Raw genomic sequence first — 13,189 nt, forward strand, 5'->3', positions numbered from 1 at the left:
TGCCATGTGGCAGCTTTGGATTGGATGCATAGATGAGGTGGAGCCCTAGGGTCTGGACACGTGTCACCCTTAGGGGATGACATATGTCACCTCCTAAGCAAAGGTATATACATGTAAGTTGCTGAATATATTCTCATTCTTTCATCAATTGGACTTAGAACTTTGAAGATAAAAACATAGGAAGCAAGAGAGAGTAGCCACGGGTTTGGCCAATTTAAGGTAAGTCCTAGAATTTTGCTCCGTGAATTAATTATCTAATATATTCTCCACCTAAAGGAAGGTGTTTAACCACGTAAAATTTGATAGTTGGGGAAGCAAGGAGGTTCAATATAAATCTACAACTTTCGGCAAGTTTTGGAAGCTTGTTTGTTAAGGTATGACTTGATTCCCTTTTCCCATGTTTAGTCAAGTGTTTAAACATGTTACGGGTGTATAAATATGAGTTGGAAATATAAAAATATGTATGTTACGACTGAAGGATATTACAGGTCGTGTAGGGACTGTTTTGACCTATTCTAACGAGTTAAAGTTTGGCTAGTGTTGTCGTTAGCATGGTGTTGTGTTTGGAGGTGATTTATCTATGTTGCAGGGCTGGAACACGATTAAAAATGGTTGTATACTCTACTGGTTGCAGCCATATAATACCCCGTATTTGTGTGGTTAAGATTTTGCAAAATAAAGATTAAGAACCCTATTTTGGTGTTGTAATTTTGGGCGAGTTGTTTGGAGCTTGTATTGCGTAGTATTGAGGTGGTATAATTGTGTATGGATGTTGATTATTGTTTTGATATGGATTTACTGATCGTAGGTGTAATTGGAAGTTCGAATAGGGCAAGGTACAGGGGAGGTACTGCCCGATTTCCATTAACTTCTTAACTAGTCGGGAAGTGTATTCCTACAGCTACTTGGTTATATCTTTATAAGCCGGAAGGTCGAAAGTGTACTCATAATAGTATTACTTCATGTTAAATAGGTTCAGAGGACGACGAGACAAGCGTGGTTAAGAGTAATTCATAAGAGGTATGTAAAGCCTATCCTTTCTTTTTCTTTTGGCATGAATGATATGTAATGTGGGGATAGTTCCATTCACAGAACTCCAAGTATAATTCATAAATGTTATCCACTTCTTGATGTTAGCACTCCTGAAATAGCTGAGTTATTGCCTTGTGAGGCTTCTATACGATGAAAAGTAGTATACGTAAAGCCCATCTCTCCATTCTTTTGGAATGTCTTAAACGTAAGTGAATTAATATATGATATGAGTTTGGAGGTAGCTCCATTCATAAGTTTTGGACATAACTCATGACTCGTGTTCACTCCTGAATGCTAGAACTCTTAAAGTAGTCGAGCTACTACCCCCAAGTCTTCTATGTGTTGAATAATAGTTGGATGTATACACTCCTACTTTTAAGGTCTCTACGATGACGAACGTCTCTAATTCCATAAGCTATTTAGTTTTGTCTTGATACATGTCTATGATTCCTGAGGCTCTAATTAATATGATCCCTAACGATATTTAGAGAGTACTTGAGATGATTGCTACTCTGGTCTTCAAGTGATGGTTTACTTGACTGTTTCATTGAGTCTCAAATGATGATTTAAATTGCATATGGTTTCTCACTACTCTACTCGTGCATACTATAACACCTCTTCCTCTAAGTCTCATAATAGGTGTAATATCCCCTAAAAACGTTGTATACGATGTTTCAATTTTTGCCTAAACATGATACAGTCTCTGTATTTTGGTCATAACTTTTCATAGAAATATCCGAATTGAGTGATTCAAATTTCTGAGTAACCACAAGATCATTACCTACAACTTTTATGAAGACCATATTTTAAGATTCGGAGGTTAAGTAGGTCAAATAAATTAATCTTTGTAAGGTAGGATGCTGTTACGGAAATGAGTGTTTATAGAAGAAAATTCATATCTCACTGTAGGTTTATCCAAATTGGTTGATTCTTGAACGATATGAAACTAGACTTCCATATCTACAATTCTTACGAAGACACCAAATCCTAATAAGGAATTTATCTTATTCAAACGTAGCTCCCAAAACGAGTATTCTGTCAAAGATAACTCATTTCACCTACCATAGAAAGATCTAGATACATTTGACATCACTCATGACATAAATTGTCCTCCATTTAACATCATCCATAACATCAATATATTCCACTAAATTTTCAGATTTTTATTTATAATTATTTTATTTATTGTTAGGTCATCTTTCTCACCTATAAATACCCACCTTATTTCCTCATTTTATTCATCAAGCTTTCTCAAGCAAATCTTCTCTCTATACACATTCTCAAATATAGTTTTAGTTCTTAGTAGTGAAGAAATACTATTACGGTGATTCATATATTCCGGGTAGTACACAAAACGTTCCGGCAAGGAGAGAAGCTAGGACTCAAGAGTGTTCATTAAGTCTTCCGGTACCAACTAAAGCTTCGGTTTCCAGGTATGTAAGGTTTCAATGAGAGTATTTCTTCCACTCTCATGTCTAAATTATTTTGATTATATGATAAATTATATTTATTTTCTTTAAGCTTTACTCTAAGTTATGTGGTGTTTATCCATGAATTCTTCCATCCATATAGTCCAAAAACTCTTTCAATTAAGTCTCTTGATTTCAAGTAATATTTTTGTTATGGTAATTTTTATTTTTACTTAATAGTATGAATCATGGTTAAACTAATGATTATTGGTCTATTTTGATACAACATAATTTTATATGTATGAATTGATGGATTGCAAGTAATTTATTTATTTATATTTTTAAAGGTTGTTGAAATTCATGGTGGGTTGTTTAAAGCATGATTTTTAATGAATGGATTTCAAAGTATTTATGAATATTTATTTACATACATATTTGCAAGTTGAAGTGATTTGAACCCACCTAGTTTTATTATGTTTTTAATAAAGTTTGACTTGAAAGCTTTGACTCCAAATAAATGTTTATGAAAGCAATATCCATGATCAAAAAAGGGAGTCTTATGAAATGAAAGAATGATGAAATGATATGAATGATGGATTCTTTATGCAATAAGGACAATTCTTGCATATTTGAATTATCAAATGTTTTAATGAGCTATTCTACCGAATATGATGTTTGAATTCTCAAGTTATATGCTATGAATATTTTGAAGTATTAAACTATTTCGTGGGATTGACTTAGCACCGAATGAGGCATTGAGGTGGGATTCAGTAAGGGAATCCTAGTAGCAACCCCTTGTCTCATTAACTATGTGCCAACATAGGAGCCCTTGTAGGCTTAGGCTAATGGATCCATAAATAGCCCTTAAAGTTAAAGTTAAAGAAATGAATGAAGTTGACGGAGTTCTACCTGGCAAGTAGTCTCCCCGGCCAACGTAGGGGGTTATGTTGGATTCCATGTAATAGCTCGCATGGTCTTAAATGTCGGTTATGGTTAGTTTCCCACAAAATGAATGTTTTAAAGGATATCCATATGATTTATTATGCATGTATTACATTATGTTCCATATTACATAAATGATATAATATTTTCTCAATGTTCATGCATCCTTACATACTTAGTACATTCAAAGTACTAACGCATACTCTTTTGCCTACATGATATCACCATGTAGGGATCGCTGCTCCTCCTCGTTCTCCTCCACGTGGCTAGTTGATATTCCATTGAAGACTACTTTTGGTGAGTTCCCATGTTCCGGGAACAATACTCCTTTGTCTTTCTAGCTTATGATATGTTAAGATATTTTATTATGGTATTTCTTCTATTATGATTGAGGGTGAGTTAGGAACTTGTCTTAGCCCCATTAAATCTAATAGTTAGAGGTATTGTTGGACATATGTAAGTTGAAGATTTATTATTATGATTTCCGCTTGTCTATTTATCATCATTACCTATGAAAGGCTAAAAGAATGCTAAGAGGCTTGTTTGAGGTACTTTCGGGTTCCTCATTCGCCATGTCACGTCTAGGCCCTAGGCTTGGGTCGTGACAATAGGCCGGGAACGTTATCGTGCACAGCTTTACTACTTCTTTCATTGAGTCCTGGGTCGGGTATGGTATAATGCCATATACGAGGAGATAATATCGTATATGATGACATGATGATATGATGATGCGATGATATGATAATTCACCAAATCTCGTGCCGGATATGATATGATGTCGTATATAATGATATGATGTCGTATATGATGATATAATGAAATGATGACACCGAGTCCCTCACTAGAGGGCCAGGTATGGTATGATGTATATGATGATATAAGAATGGCATTGATTCCCATAATGGGCCGGATATAGTATAACTGTACACTATATGTACATTACTCTCTTCACCGAGTCCCTCACTAAAGGGCCGGATACAGTATATAGACATGCATATAAAAATATAATGATGTATTTGTAAACCCAATCCCACAGCGGGCCAGATATGGTATATGAAGATGATGTACATGCCCTCATTTCATAAGGTGAAGGTATAGTGATTTGCTAATTGTAATACTTATTTCTTGTATCCCTATTTCAGTTGTTGTCTCAGTTATGATATGTTATGATTTATATACTCAGTACATATATCGTATTGATCCTTCTTTTCTCGAAGGGCTGCATTTTATGCCTGCAGGTACAGATACGCGTTTCGGATATCCACCAGCTTAGGATTTCCAGTCAGCGATTTTGGAAATGCTCCATTGTACCGGAGCCTAGCTTTTTGGTATTGGTCTCCTCGTGTATATATTTGTTTGTTCAGGAGTACGATGGGGGCCCTGTCCCACCATATGTTACCATTGATATTCTTAGAGGTCTGTAGACTTGTGTATGTGGGTTATTTTTAAGTTTATTTCAATTGTGCCTATACGACATGTTGTAAGTGTTGTTATGTTGTTGCAGCCTTGTCATCTTGCGTTCCCTTTCATGTTATGATACAAACGAAAGAGGCTACGTATATAAAAAGATGTTATGACCCATTGGGGTTCTTATGTATAGTTCTTATATCTGATAATTATGTATATGGAGGTCTAAGTCGGACCCCAGTCACAGTCTACGAGGTTGGATCGTGACACATATAATATAGACAGGAAATAAACCATCACCTACATCCACAGGTAGTCAAATATGCTCATGGCATAAGATTCATCAACCTGATGTCATTCACATTTACTCTTTATTTCATGATATGCATTACTCAAGTAATTTGTAGGAAGTAGTCAGCATGAACATACATAATTATTTATGTATGCCTATTCCTCTATGTACACCAATAGTCAATACTGAACCTCTCTTCGATAACTCTCAGATCTCAGGATCTCGTAGTAACCTAGAAATTGTCTACATCTAATCTAACAAGAGTTATTGTCCCTCTAAACAATTATTACTAATGTCTATATGCAAGTACTAGACCACTACCACTAGTCACAAGCTAATCAAGATCCATATACATATACATTCATGTCTAAAGCATCAATTGACAACCATTCAACCATCCAGACTCCGTGCCCGAAGGCCTATGCATGAAATCTTCTGTCAATCTATGATGAAATATGTAGGATAACATGTTTTACAACTAATCAATTAAGAAAAATCTAGCCTATCTGATGCCAAACAGCTGTAGAAGGATTATAGTATGATCCCTAACTTCTAAAAGGAGAAACAACGAAGACGGGCCTGAAATCTGTGGTTTGTAGCCTTTCTTGCGCTAGAATTCTCTTCATCCCTTCTCTCCAAGCCTAGAGCAGCTTTTTGAGGTTTTTTAGGGTAATCCTTGTCTATTTTGGCACTTAAGGGAAGAAGGAGAAAATAAGAGTTCACGTCTTTTAATTCTATCTCGTTGATCCCACTATGGCGGCTCCCATCCCGCCATGGCCGCGTCACTGTAGCGGAGTTATTCCTGCTATGGTGGGATGGTATAGGCGCAGGTCAACTTAGTTCTGAAAATTTTCGCTCCTTCTAGATAGCGACAGTTCGGGTCTGTAACAACCCCTAAAATGTTGTATGTCGGTATTTCAATTCTCGACGAAAATAATACATCCTCTGTATTTTGGAAATAACTTTTCATAGATTGGTCCAAATTAGGTGATTCAAATTTTTGAGTAACCACAATATCATTACCTACAATTTTCATGAAGAACACATCTTAAGATTCGGAGTATAAGTAGATCAAATAAATTAATCTTTGCAAGATATAGTGTTGTGACGGAATTGAGTGTTTATAGAAGAAAATTCATATCTCACTGTAGGTTGCTCCAAATTGGTTGATTCTTAAACGATATGAAACTAGACTTCCATATCTACAATTCTTATGAAGATACAAATCCTAATAAGGAATTTATCTTATTCAAACGCAGCTTCGAAAAAGAGTATTCTGTTAAAAAGAACTCATCTTACCTACCATGGAAACATCTAAATACATTTGACATCATTCATGACATAAATTGTCCTCCATTTAATATCATCCATGACATCAATATATTTCATTAAATTTTCAGATTTTTCTTTATAATTATTTTATTTATTGTTAGGTCCCTCTTTCCCACCTATAAATACCCACCTTATTTCCTCATTTTATTCATTAAGCTTTCTTAAGCATTTCTTCTCTCTATATATACTTCTTCTCAAATATAGTTTTAGTTTTAGTAGTATAAAAATACTACTTTGGTTATTCTTATATTCCGGGTAGTACACAAAACGCTCCGGCAAGAAGAAAAGGCTAGGGGTCCAAGAGTGTTCCAATTCGGAGTAAACCTTCGGATTTAAGGTATGTAAGGCTTTCATAGCATTGGATTGAGTTCGTCCATGCGTCCAATATTTAAATTCATTATAATTGAGTTATAGTTGAGTTTTATCCAAATCTTGAATTCTAAATAAATTAATTCTTCTTCTATTGAGTTTGATATATTTATGCATTAATACTATTATTATTGTTATCTCTCATATTATTGGAATTATTGTTCATGGCTACTTTTCCATGAATCCTAATTGATTTGATGTTCATGAATATTTTTACACATGTTTTGACTAAAGATGATGGCTTTTATTATTTTCATTGATAAAAAGAAAGTTATATGAATTAATATTATATATGTATTTTATTGAGTTTTGAAAAAGCAAAAGAGTTGAGTTTGAATGAATTTGAGCAAATGATATTTTGAGCAAGATGTTTTGATGAGATGTAAATGATGTTTTTGGAAGTATAATGATTGATGAACATGAAATGAGATGAGTTTGATGATTTAAATTAAAGTCCAATGAGACTAGATGATGATTTTAATATGAGCACATATTTTGGGAGTAGTATTGAGCACCAAGTTGGGTAAGAGTTTAATTGACTCAAACCCCAGAACTACGTAGCCAGCGTAGGATGGAATCTATGCCTCTTAAGTCCCAAAAAGAGGACTTTGATGAGTGGATCCTAGATGGTAATGTCCTTTACCCTGGCAAGGTATTGGATGAATGTGGCAACGACATCGCTTCGTTGTATCATCGCTAGCTCATAAGTGATGGTTGTCGGTTAGAGAAACTCCCAACTGAGTAAGCATTGCTTATTACTATTATTTTTATTATTATATTTTAAACTTGCATTACATATTGATGTTGAGATGATGTTGAGTTCTGAGCCGAGTTTTATTGAGAGGCGTTTCTTGATATCTGTCCTTACCTTCCTGCCATTTTACATACTCGTACATTCCACGTACTGACGTCATTCGACCTGCATCATTTTATGATGCAGATACAGGTGTTAGAGATCCTCAACAGGCGCATCGTTGAAGATCATTTCTTTTCAGCTATTTGGTGAGTCCTTCTTGTATTCGAAGGAACTCCTTATCCTTTTATTATTGTTGAGTGTGATGTTTCTTTTGAGGTAGCCATGGACATGTCATTGACACCATCTAAGAGTATTAGAGGCCTCATAGACAGAGTCTGATGATGTAATCGGAGTAGTTCTCCTTAGAAGCTACTTCTTCTAAGAATTATCTATTTTTCCTTTGATTATGACAAGCCCACATTAGTATTCTTAAGTCTTCCGCTGATGAATGAATAAGAAATGAGACCAAGTGGTTCTCTTAGAAGCCAGAAATGGTTTCTGAGTGCCGGCCACGCCTAGGGTACCCTCTCGTGACAGAGTCGTTACACATTGACCTTAGCTTCTCCTTTTTTCGACACATCTCATGTTCAATTATGGTAATGATTTCATATAATGAATTTGTATTTCTTGTCGAACTGTTTTAAGTTTTAATATCAATTCTTCAAGGTTGTTTTTTGTGCGCGTGAAGCAACTTCTTTCATGTAGACCAAGCAATATCCAGTTCTTGTCTGAAGGACTTGGTTCTCCTATCTATTTTGCTTCCTTGTTGTCAGTTGCACCAGTTTTTTTGGAAATCTTCTAAAGATCCGATTCTTGTACATCTTTTATATGATTTTTTTGCATTTTAATTGTCACTTGTATATTTTTTGTCAATAATCAAAATTTTATAAGATCTTGAATCAAGATTTGGATCAAAACGTATCAACAATACTTATTTCTTTAAAATATATATTACCACCGTTTCATTTTACTTGGATCACATTGACTTGGCACTCTCATTAAAAATCTAATAGTTATTTAATGATAAGGGCAGCATTGAAAGACATTACGGAGGTGTCAAATATGATCAGGAAATTGATGGTCCACCCAACTCACACAAAATTTTAAAGACTGAGCATAAGATAAATTTGTATTGGAATGATTCCTAGCCCACCCAACATAACTCATTTCTAAAATGGTCTTTTTTTTAGCTAAATTCTAACCCATTTTTAAGATTACTTTTATGTGGCTTCATGTGATGTTGTACATTGTTCACTGCATTATATTAACACATTTGTCAAATAGTGAAAACAACAATCTTTTTTTAATTACTTAATAAGTTTTCAAGACTTTCCAAAAAAATAAAAAATAAAAAATACATTAAAATGAAATATAACCAAGGATAATTTTAAAACAAAAATAGAAGTACATTGGTACATCTAGATCCCTTTTTTTGAAATATTTCAGTAAAATTCATCGTGTTAATATTTTGACCGTGCTAATAACTCCCTATTTCATGTTGAAGTTGATAGAACTAAAGACTTATAATACGAAATGATACGTTAACAACTTGAAGTTTCAATATCTAAAACTATACATTAATTAATATAAATATTATGATAAAAATATTTATCGTACAAATTAAATCTCAAATAAATAAATAAAAATACACGGAGGGAATATATTGTATTAAATTCGTCATTGCCCACCAAGATTGAAGCAGATGGATTCATGACATGAAATCAATTGTTAGAGCTGATCATATTTTCTCTTACGCGCACACCCATATAGCGTCCATTAATACTCCTATTTATAGTAATTTGCATGCATTTATTATAAATACGTTGCGTCAGCTTTAGCCTTTCGCAGAGTGGATCCAACTTGAGGTTAGGGGTGTGAGGTTTATTCGAACTCCATTAAAAATTATTTTTTAAATCTATATAATAGTAGATATATATTGAACCCTTTTTGGCTATTTCTTGGATATATTTTTTCATATATTAAAATCGTGAAAAAAATTTGGCCCCGCCATTGATTTCAAATACATAATGAGATAAAAATTCAGAGGTGGAGCTAGTGAGGGTTCAATGAATTTATCTGTACTCAATCCGTTGGTAATTTATACTATTTACACATAGTTAAATTATTGTTTTTATGTATATATAGTAAACGTTGAACCTCTTTCAACTTTTTTATGTGTTTATTTATGTATATTAATTGAATCTCCTTAGTAAAAATTTTGATTCTACTAATGCAAAAATCTCAAAAATACAATGCAGATTCACAATGGACAATTAGGTAACTGGGGGAACAGCAACAGGAGTGAATAATAGTCACCATTTTTAATAGCAAGAAGTAGACAATTCAGATACAATTTCACCAGTCCCTCAGACTGTGTTAACAGGAGGGCCACTAATAAACTAAAGGTCCATTTCAATTCTTCATAGAGTACACACTCAAAACAGTTAAACTGCATGCAGGCATTATTTTATGCCACTTTTGTTTTCGTTGAAGTGTGTGATTATTTGATTGAAATGATTAAACTATCGTTTCAGTTTTTTTTTAAAAAAGACATATTTTTATATTTAATAATAATTAAATTTTAAAATTTTTATTTTATCCTTAATAAGATGATTTATAGTCCATAAAAATTTATAATTTATTTTAAACCACAAGTTTCAAAAGTAATTTTCTTCTTTTTAAAGTCTGTAAACAAAAAAAAATACTTTTTATTATTTAATTATATATTATATCTCAACAAGCACTCTTGGCCGGAAAGAGGCATATGCAAATTCTTTTCATGAACCATTTATTCCGACATAAAATATAGTTATACATATGAGAAATCACTATAATTTCAGCAATAATAACATACTAAGTAGGATCTGATGAGGATAAGATGCATGCAAATTTTAACCCTATTTTTAATGAATAGAGAGATATTTTTTATATACCATCGGTTCAAGAAACATCACAATTAGTTCAACAAATACTAAATTTTGAATCATTAATTAAAATTAAATCTTGGATCTGCTTTTCTGTTTGAATAATTCTTTTTCATGGGTAAATAACATGAAAATATTTTATTTTTCTTCTTGGGAGGCGGTGAGATTGAACCTGAAGATTGTTTGCCTAATCAAATATTCTCTTTATTTATTTTTACTTGTCCATTTTAAGTTTTGCATGCTAACAATGATTGATACGTTGATTTTTTTTTATTTTATCATAATGCTCATATTAATTGATGTTTAATATTAAGTCTCAACTTGAGCCAAAATTTCAAAACTATGGATTAAAAAAACTATTCTCTAATGATATAGAGAAATGAAAAGACAATACCAATATGGATTGCGGTGCAGTGGTGGGACTGTTTCACCCCTAATCAGAAGTCTCAGATTCAAGCCCTAGGTATAGAGAAAATCTTGTTGGCAGTGCCACCCCCGAATTAGCCATACAATGTGCGATCCAAATTTAGTCAGGGCTCTACGAAATTCGCACATTGGGTGGAAAACTCAAAAAAAAAAGACAGCACTACTCGCTGCTCTTTGGCAAGTGCTACTAGTATGCATGGAGCTCATCATGCAAAATGACTTTTCACAGAGAATTAGACAATTCCGATATTTCCACTACTAGTAACTCTACAGACTGTTAACAGAGACCATCAATTAAATAACACTCCAATAATATTCAAATGTTCTATACAAGGCACACACTGAAACAATTAAACTAGGCACTCTACTATGGCACTTTTTTTTTTAAGCAAAGAATTCTATTGGTACAAAGAAATAAAAAGATAATACTACTAAGCATGGAGCTCATGCAAATTGAATATTATTATAGACTTATAGTTTAAGCAATATACACCGTCTGTGTAAATAATATTACATCATCAAATCATCTTTACCTGTTATAACAGGTAATATATCTTATAGTGATGCTTATATAGCTATTTATATCATTAAAATGATCTGATGATGCAAAAAATTATTTACGCTGACGATATATAAAACTTAAATTCATAAACTTAAACTAGTGGAGGATGTTGTTTGGTCTTTGAGGCCATCGGTTGTAGTTATGGGAAAAAGTGGTAGGGTTTTGAGGGGTCTATTGACATAACATGGTAAATTATTAGGAGTTACATTCATCATCAAGATCCAATCTTTTCCATAGGGTCTTATCATGCAATTTTCCATATTCTCATCAGCTGGTCTTGAGAGATCCATTGGCTATAAAAAAATCATTAGTTGAGATGATGCTTCTTTGATTCCACCCTATATAACACAAAAAGAAAAAAAATGAAGTGAGAAAAAAATAAGATTTAAAACCAAGAGCTTGAAAGAAAAATGATAATGAAAATGAACTTTACCAAAATATAGTGCTAACATCATATCATATAAAAGAATCTACTCATTCAATCCAAAATCTTATCACTTTATTTATATAGTCATCCAAGACATCATAAACCCTATTTAAATTTCTTAAACAATCAAAGAATTAGGACAAGTAAATTCTCTAACAAAATCAAACACTTTTATTTTTGTTTGTGTGTGTATGTATGGGGGGGGGGGGAGGGGGGGCAAGACAAGATCTTGTTTTTTCTCTTTTTGTTCACTTCCTAAAAATGAAGAGGACATTTACCAGACTATAGAAAAAACTTATGAAATAGTTTCCTCATGCAAAAAAACAAAAACAAATATACACTATTTTTATCTATTTGTATACCTCTTGAAGAAGTCCAGCAGATGTTAAAGGGCAAATTTGGTATTGATCAGTAGGGCAATGAAAGAGGGTATTTGTGTTTGTGTTATTATTGGAGTTGCTAGTGGTAGTGGTACTATGAGCATCAATAGGATATTGAGCTAATATTTGTTTTTGGTTCATTTGTGCAAGAAGTTTTTTCTTAAGCTTTTGTCTATCCCTAGCTTTATGGTTTTGAAACCAATAAAACACATTTTTCCCTTCAATTTTCCCAAAAGAAGATAAATGGGAAGTGATACTTTGTATTTGTATAGCATTTGGATTTCTTAAACCTTTCCTATACTTTTCTTCTAAGAACATAAGTTGTTCTGGTGTTGGACTCCACCTTGTTGGCCTTGCCATTTTTTCTCTTTTCAAAAGTTGCATAATGTTTTTTTCTTTTGGGGGGGCTAAATTAAACTCAACTTATTGGACTATATGGAGAAGTAAGGTTTTAATAGGTATATATAGAAGAAAAAAAATGTGATAGTTGAGGAATTGAAGATGGAGAAGATATTGAGGGTAGTTTGGAATTAATCATAATAACATTTATTGTGGGGCTGAATTGAATAAAATGAGCACCAAATTACACACACAAAAAAAAAGTTAGGACCATTACTTAATTTCTTTATAGGTACGTATTACCTAAAAGGGGAAAAAACAAAAAAGTTATCATTTGACATATTTTGACAGTTTTGTACTGTGATTGTTTAAGGGAGGATGAAGAATATAGTTTTATTCACTAATAGTGGAAAAGATATGGTGGACTCATTAATTGTTCATATTCTAATTGTTAACAAAGGGACCTAAAAGGTTAAGTTTTTTTGTAAGTTTTTTTAAAAAAAAAAAATTACACTGGGGGATAAGAGAAGTATTTTTTGTTTTCTATCCGGT

At 33.0% G+C, this 13,189-nt stretch overlaps 1 pseudogene; it reads right to left on the reverse strand.

Annotated features, from left to right (window-relative positions):
* Window positions 1-11,255: 11,255 nt before the first annotated feature.
* Window positions 11,256-12,715, reverse strand: LOC129904085 (WUSCHEL-related homeobox 3-like; annotated as a pseudogene).
* Window positions 12,716-13,189: the final 474 nt, after the last annotated feature.

This window comes from Solanum dulcamara, chromosome 9, assembly GCF_947179165.1.
Source record: "Solanum dulcamara chromosome 9, daSolDulc1.2, whole genome shotgun sequence".
Lineage (NCBI taxonomy): Eukaryota > Viridiplantae > Streptophyta > Magnoliopsida > Solanales > Solanaceae > Solanum > Solanum dulcamara.